General features: G+C 37.5%; 1 protein-coding gene across 1 annotated transcript in view; it reads right to left on the bottom strand.

Moving 5' to 3' along the window:
* Nucleotides 1-599: 599 nt before the first annotated feature.
* The window catches only part of pr (6-pyruvoyl tetrahydrobiopterin synthase purple), a 49,221-nt gene continuing 41,621 nt past the window's right edge, over nt 600-8,199 (bottom strand). The window contains exon 5 of the transcript XR_008409414.2: nt 600-900. The gene's annotated coding sequence lies outside the window, so the exon portion shown is untranslated. The remainder of the gene's footprint in view (nt 901-8,199) is intronic.

Below are 8,199 nucleotides of genomic sequence, written 5' to 3'. Positions count from 1 at the left end.
CCCTGTATGGCCTCTCATATGCATAATGAGAACTGATCTTGTTGTAAAAGCTTTCGTGCATTCCGGACACTTGTATGGTCTTTCACCAGTATGATTTCTTTTGTGAATATCGAGACCCGATTTGGTAAGAAATTTCTTATCACAGTCCTGACACTTGTATGGCTTGTCTGGATTATGAATTTTCATGTGCTTTGTCAGTCCTGACGCTGTGAGAAATGACAACTGGCATTCCTGACAACGATGGACCTTGGTCTCGGGTGCAATGCCAGGTTGTAGGCACTCGCCAGCTTGTTGATTGTTGGCAACTGCCTTTTGGAGGTCAGTTGCCTTTTGATGGTGTTTACCGATGTGTTGTTGGTCTGCAGTTTCCTGGCAATGGTGATCAACACGATGTATGGTTGTAGATAATCTTGACTCACTTCAAGGGCAAATATGTTTTCTGATCTATGTGTATATCTGAAGTTAAGTGTAATTGTTTATCATCAGCTGGTGGAAATAAATGGTATCAAATACCGACACAGTGGAAATATAAACACATATGCAGTATAATGTGATCCTTTATTGACAACGTTTCACCCACACAGTGGGCTTTTTCAAGTCACACACGGATCTACCTGGGGTGGAAGGTACGGGAGTATTTATAGTCATGTTCAGAATGCTGAGGTCAGGTGGAGAATGCTGCATCTGATGATCTACCGGGTGGAGTTATAGAGTCTTGGGTAGCTTGGCAGCGGTATTGGACAAGTTGTGAGTAGACCTTCTGCAGTGTTCTATGTTCTTATGTGGGATAGCGATGAAGAAGTTTTTTGGCGAGTGGTTCAGCTATATTATAGAAGCCGTTGTTCTGGTTGAAATTATACTGCATATGTGTTTATATTTCCATCATCAGCTGGTATCGACCTGCGGGGAAGAAAAAGACCATAATTAAAACGATAATAGTTACGGAATCTTTTAGGCCTCATGAACGATGGCTAGGTTGTAGGGATTACGTAATGCACAGTCTGTCTTACAAATTATTGGAGTTCTATGGCTGGGGAGCGGAGATTAAGCCCTGAAGATTGTCATAACTGGTTTACACTTCTCAAGGCTGCAATAAAACATTTGATATTGCTTCCAAGAAGTCTACAGCCACTGAGCAACAGTCTTGTCCAGAGGAGGCTGCAGTATCACAGAATCCAGGGTTACTTTTCCTGCCACATTACTATAAATATAATCATGGGAGAGCGCTAAACCCCTAGGATTATACAGCGCATGTGGGTGGGGGGGGGAAATTGAAGGTATTCAATTCAGGGAACTGGAGCACAGATCCAATTCCCTAGATCAAGAGCCCCTCACCAGCGTCAAGGGGGTTTCCTCAGCCAGGTCCCGAAATTTCGACTCAAACACTCACCTCACAACGACAGCCAACAGAATCATCTGATGATGACGAAAATCACGTGCTTCAGAAAGGTCATATGCTCCTTGATAAACTCCACAGAAAACAAAGAAATTTTTAGAAACATTGTGAAGATCTTGAATATATATCTAATACGTTTATTAGCAAAAGTACCCGACAACCCAACACAGCGCCCAGTGGTATTAAGCAAATAAAAATACTGCGATTAGCCGGGAATCAAACCACCAATATTTTAGTATGTCTCACAGGAAGCCCGCCAAAATTTCAACACACGTTAGTCCACTCCACCGTTAATGCTTCAACATCAGTTGCAAAGTACCGCTGGACATAACACCGCTGATGCGCGCACATTTTGGCAGGCTTCCCTGGAGATGTTTGATTCCCAGCCAGTCGCAGTATTTATTTATTTATATATATATATATATATATATATATATTTATATATATATATATATATATATATATATATATATATATATATATATATATATATAGAAGCATATACGTATAAAGATACACAACATATCGCTCCAAACTGCCAATATCCCAAACCCCTCCTTTAAAGTGCAGGCATTGTACTTCCCATTTCCAGGACTCAAGTCCGACTATATGAAAATAACCGGTTTCCCTGAATCCCTTCACTAAATATTACCCTGCTCACACTCCAACAGATTGTCAGGTCCCAAGTATCATTTGTCTCCATTCACTCCTATCTAACACGCTCATGCACGCTTGCTGGAAGTCCAAGCCCCTCGCCCACAAAACCTCCTTTACCCCCTCTTTCCAACCCTTTCGAGGACGACCCCTACCCCTCCTTCCTTCCCCTATAGATTTATATGCTTTCCATGTCATTCTACTTTGATCCATTCTCTCTAAATGACCAAACCACCTCAACAACCCCTCTTCTGCCCTCTGACTAATGCTTTTATTAACTCCACACCTTCTCCTAATTTCCACACTCCGAATTTTCTGCATAATATTTACACCACACATTGCCCTTAAACAGGACATCTCCACTGCCTCCAACCGTCTCCTCGCTGCTGCATTTACCACCCAAGCTTCACATCCATATAAGAGTGTTGGTACTACTATACTTTCATATATTCCCTTCTTTGCCTCCATAAATAACGTTTTTTGACTCAACATATACCTCAACGCACCACTCACCTTTTTTCCCTCATCAATTCTATGATTAACCTCATCCTTCATAAATCCATCCGCCGACACGTCAACTCCCAAGTATCTGAAAACATTCACTTCTTCCATACTCCTCGTCCCCAATTTGATATCCAATTTTTTTTATCTAAATCATTTGATACCCTCATCACCTTACTCTTTTCTATGTTCACTTTCAACTTTCTACCTTTACACACATTCTCAAACTCATCCACTAACCTTTGCAATTTTTCTTTAGAATCTCCCATAAGCACAGTATCATCAGCAAAAAGTAACTGTGTCAATTCCCATTTTGAATTTGATTCCCCATAATTTAACCCCACCCCTCTCCCCAACACCCTAGCATTTACTTCTTTTACAACCCCATCTATAAATATATTAAACAACCATGGTGACATTACACATCCCTGTCTAAGACCTACTTTTACCGGGAAGTATTTTCCCTCTCTTCTACACACCCTAACCTGAGCCTCACTATCCTCATAAAAACTCTTAAGAGCATTTAGTAACTTACCACCTATTCCATATACTTGCAACATCTGCCACATTGCTCCTCTATCCACTATCATATGCCTTTTCTAAATCCATAAATGCAATAAAAACTTCCCTACCTTTATCTAAATACTGTTCACATATATGCTTCAATGTAAACACTTGATCTACACATCCCCTACCCACTCTGAAGCCTCCCTGTTCATCCGCAATCCTACATTCTGTCTTACCTCTAATTCTTTCAATTATATCCCTACCGTATACTTTTCCTGGTATACTCAGTAAACTTATTCCTCTATAATTTTTACAATCTCTTTTGTCCCCTTTCCCTTTATATAAAGGGACTATACATGCTCTCCGCCAATCCCTAGGTACCTTCCCCTCTTTCATACATTTATTAAACAAAAGTACCAACCACTCCAACACTATATCCCCCCCTACTTTTAACATTTCTGTCATGATCCCATCAGTTCCAGCTGCTTTACCCCCTTTCATTCTACGTAATGCCTCACGTACCTCCACCACACTTACATTCTGCTCTTCTTCACTCCTAAAAGATGGTATACCTCCCTGGCCATTGCATGAAATTACCGCCTCCCTTTCTTCCTCAACATTTAAAAGTTCCTCAAAATATTCTCGCCATCTACCTAATACCTCCCTCTCCCCATCTACTAATTCCCCTACTCTGTTTTTAACTGACAAATCCATACTTTCCCTAGGCTTTCCTAACTTGTTTAACTCACTCCAAAATTTTTTCTTATTTTCATTAAAATTTCTTGACAGTGCCTCTCCCACTCTATCATCTGCTCTCCTTTTGCACTCTCTCACCACTCTCTTCACCTTTCTTTTACTCTCCATATACTCTGCTCTTCTTATAACACTTCTGCTTTGTAAAAACCTCTCATAAGCTACCTTTTTCTCTTTTATCACACCCTTTACTTCATCATTCCACCAGTCACTCCTCTTGCCTCCTGCCCCCACCCTCCTATAACCACAAACTTCTGCCCCACATTCTAATACTGCATTTTTAAAACTATTCCAACCCTCTTCAACCCCCCACTACTCATCTTTGCACTAGCCCACCTTTCTGCCAATAGTCGCTTATATCTCACCCGAACTTCCTCCTCCCTTAGTTTATACACTTTCACCTCCCTCTTACTTGTTGCCACCTTCCTCTTTTCCCATCTACCTCTTACTCTAACTGTAGCTACAACTAAATAATGATCCGATATATCAGTTGCCCCTCTATAAACATGTACATCCTAGAGCCTACTCATCAACCTTTTATCCACCAATACATAATCTAACAAACTACTTTCATTACGTGCTACATCATACCTTGTATATTTATTTATCCTCTTTTTCATAAAATATGTATTACTTATTACCAAATTTCTTTCTACACATAGCTCAATTAAAGGCTCCCCATTTACATTAACCCCTGGCACCCCAAATTTACCTACTACTCCCTCCATAACATATTTACCCACTTTAGCATTGAAATCCCCAACCACCATTACTCTCACACTTGATTCAAAACTCCCCACGCATTCACTCAACATTTCCCAGAATCTCTCTCTCTCCTCTACACTTCTCTCTTCTCCAGGTGCATACACACTTACTATAACCCACTTTTCACATCCAATCTTTATTTTAATCCATATAATCCTTGAATTTATACATTTCTAGTCCCTCTTTTCCTGCCATAGCTTATCCTTCAACATTATTGCTACTCCTTCTTTAGCTCTAACTCTATATGAAACCCCTGACCTAATCCCATTTATTCCTCTCTATTGAAACTCTCCCACCCCCTTCAGCTTTGTTTCGCTTAAAGCCAGGACATCCAGCTTCTTCTCATTCATAACATCCACAATCATCTCTTTCTTATCATTTGCACAACATCCACGCACATTCAGACTTCCCACTTTGACATTTTTCTTCTTCTTATTCTTTTTAGTAATCTTTACAGGAAAAGGGGTTACTAGCCCATTGTTCCCGGCATTTTAGTTGACTTTTACAACACGCATGGCTTACGGAGGAAAGATTCTTATTCCACTTCCCCATGGATATAAAAGGAAAAGTAATAAGACCAAGAACTATTAAGATAAAATCAAAGAAAACTCAGATGAGTGTGTATAAATAAACGTGTACATGTATGTGTAGTGTGACCTAAGTGTAAGTAGAAGTAGCAAGACGTACCTGTAATCTTGCATATTTATGAGACAGACAAAAGACACCAGCAATCCTACCATCATGTAAAACAATTACAGGTTTTCGTTTTACACTCACTTGGCAGGACGGTAGTACCTCCCTGGGTGGTTGCTGTCTACCAACCTACTATATATATATATATATATATATATATATATATATATATATATATATATATATATATATATATATATATATATATATATATATATGTATGTATATATATATATATATATATATATATATATATATATATATATATATATATATATATATATATATATATATATATATATATATATATATATATATATATATATATATATATATATATATATATATATATATATATATATATATATATATATATATATATATATATATATATATATATATATATATATATATATATATATATATACATAATATATATATATATATATACATACATATATATATATATATATATATATATATATATATATATATATATATATATATATATATATATACATATATATATATTGGTGATACACACGTAACAACATGTACCTTATATGCCACCTTTATATCAACAATGTATCTCTTAAATCTATATAATATATATATACATATATATATAATATATATATATAATATACATATATATATTATATATAATAGATATATAATATATATATATATATATAATATATATATATATATATATATATAATATATCATATATATATATATACATAATATATATAATATATATATATATATATGTATACATATATATGAATATATATATATATATATATATATATATATATATATATATATATATATATATATATATATATATATATATATTTATATATACATATATATATGTATATACATATATTATATATTTTACATTATATATATTATATATATATATAAATATTATTTATTTTTTTTATTATCACACTGGCCGATTCCCACCAAGGCAGGGTGGCCCGAAAAAGAAAAACTTTCACCATCATTCACTCCATCACTGCCTTGCCAGAAGGGTGCTTTACACTACAGTTTTTAAACTGTAACATTAACACCCCTCCTTCAGAGTGCAGGCACTGCACTTCCCATCTCCAGGACTCAAGTCCGGCCTGCCGGTTTCCCTGAACCCCTTCATAAATGTTACTTTGCTCACACTCCAACAGCACGTCAAGTATTAAAAACCATTTGTCTCCATTCACTCCTATCAAACACGCTCACGCATGCCTGCTGGAAGTCCAAGCCCCTCGCACACAAAACCTCCTTTACCCCCTCTCTCCAATCTTTCCTAGGCCGACCCCTAACCCGCCTTCCTTCCACTACAGACTGATACACTCTTGAAGTCATTCTGTTTCGCTCCATTCTCTCTACATGTCCGAACCACCTCAACAACCCTTCCTCAGCCCTCTGGACAACAGTTTTGGTAATCCCGCACCTCCTCCTAACTTCCAAACTACGAATTCTCTGCATTATATTCACACCACACATTGCCCTCAGACATGACATCTCCACTGCCTCCAGCCTTCTCCTCGCTGCAACATTCATCACCCATGCTTCACACCCATATAAGAGCGTTGGTAAAACTATACTCTCATACATTCCCCTCTTTGCCTCCAAGGACAAAGTTCTTTGTCTCCACAGACTCCTAAGTGCACCACTCACTCTTTTCCCCTCATCAATTCTATGATTCACCTCATCTTTCATAGACCCATCCGCTGACACGTCCACTCCCAAATATCTGAATACATTTACCTCCTCCATACTCTCTCCCTCCAATCTGATATTCAATCTTTCATCACCTAATCTTTTTGTTATCCTCATAACCTTACTCTTTCCTGTATTCACCTTTAATTTTCTTCTTTTGCACACCCTACCAAATTCATCCACCAATCTCTGCAACTTCTCTTCAGAATCTCCCAAGAGCACAGTGTCATCAGCAAAGAGCAGCTGTGACAACTCCCACTTTGTGTGTGATTCTTTATCTTTTAACTCCACGTCTCTTGCCAAGACCCTCGCATTTACTTCTCTTACAACCCCATCTATAAATATATTAAACAACCACGGTGACATCACACATCCTTGTCTAAGGCCTACTTTTACTGGGAAATAATTTCCATCTTTCCTACATACTCTAACTTGAGCCTCACTATCCTCGTAAAAACTCTTCACTGCTTTCAGTAACCTACCTCCTACACCATACACTTGCAACATCTGCCACATTGCCCCACTATCCACCCTGTCATACGCCTTTTCCAAATTCCTTAAATGCCACAAAGACCTCTTTAGCCTTATCTAAATACTGTTCACTTACATGTTTCACTGTAAACACCTGGTCCACACACCCCCTACCTTTCCTAAAGCCTCCTTGTTCATCTGCTATCCTATTCTCCGTCTTACTCTTAATTCTTTCAATAATAACTCTTCCATACACTTTACCAGGTATACTCAGCAGACTTATCCCCCTATAATTTTTGCACTCTCTTTTATCCCCTTTGCCTTTATACAAAGGAACTATGCATGCTCTCTGCCAATCCCGAGGTACCTTACCCTCTTCCATACATTTATTAAATAATTGCACCAACCACTCCAAAACTGTATCCCCACCTGCTTTTAACATTTATCCCATCAATCCCGGCTGCCTTACCCCCTTTCATTTTACCTACTGCCTCACGAACTTCCCCCACACTCACAACTGGCTCTTCCTCACTCCTACAAGATGTTATTCCTCCTTGTCCTATACACGAAATCACAGCTTCCCTATCTTCATCAACATTTAACAATTCCTCAAAATATTCCCTCCATCTTCCCAATACCTCTAACTCTCCATTTAATAACTCTCCTCTCCTATTTTTAACTGACAATTCCATTTGTTCTCTAGGCTTTCTTAACTTGTTAATCTCACTACA

This window comes from Cherax quadricarinatus, chromosome 66 (assembly GCF_038502225.1).
Source record: "Cherax quadricarinatus isolate ZL_2023a chromosome 66, ASM3850222v1, whole genome shotgun sequence".
NCBI classification, from domain to species: Eukaryota; Metazoa; Arthropoda; class Malacostraca; order Decapoda; family Parastacidae; genus Cherax; species Cherax quadricarinatus.
Note: the sequence above shows the minus strand (reverse complement) of the source record. Positions and strands in the feature narration are given on the sequence as shown.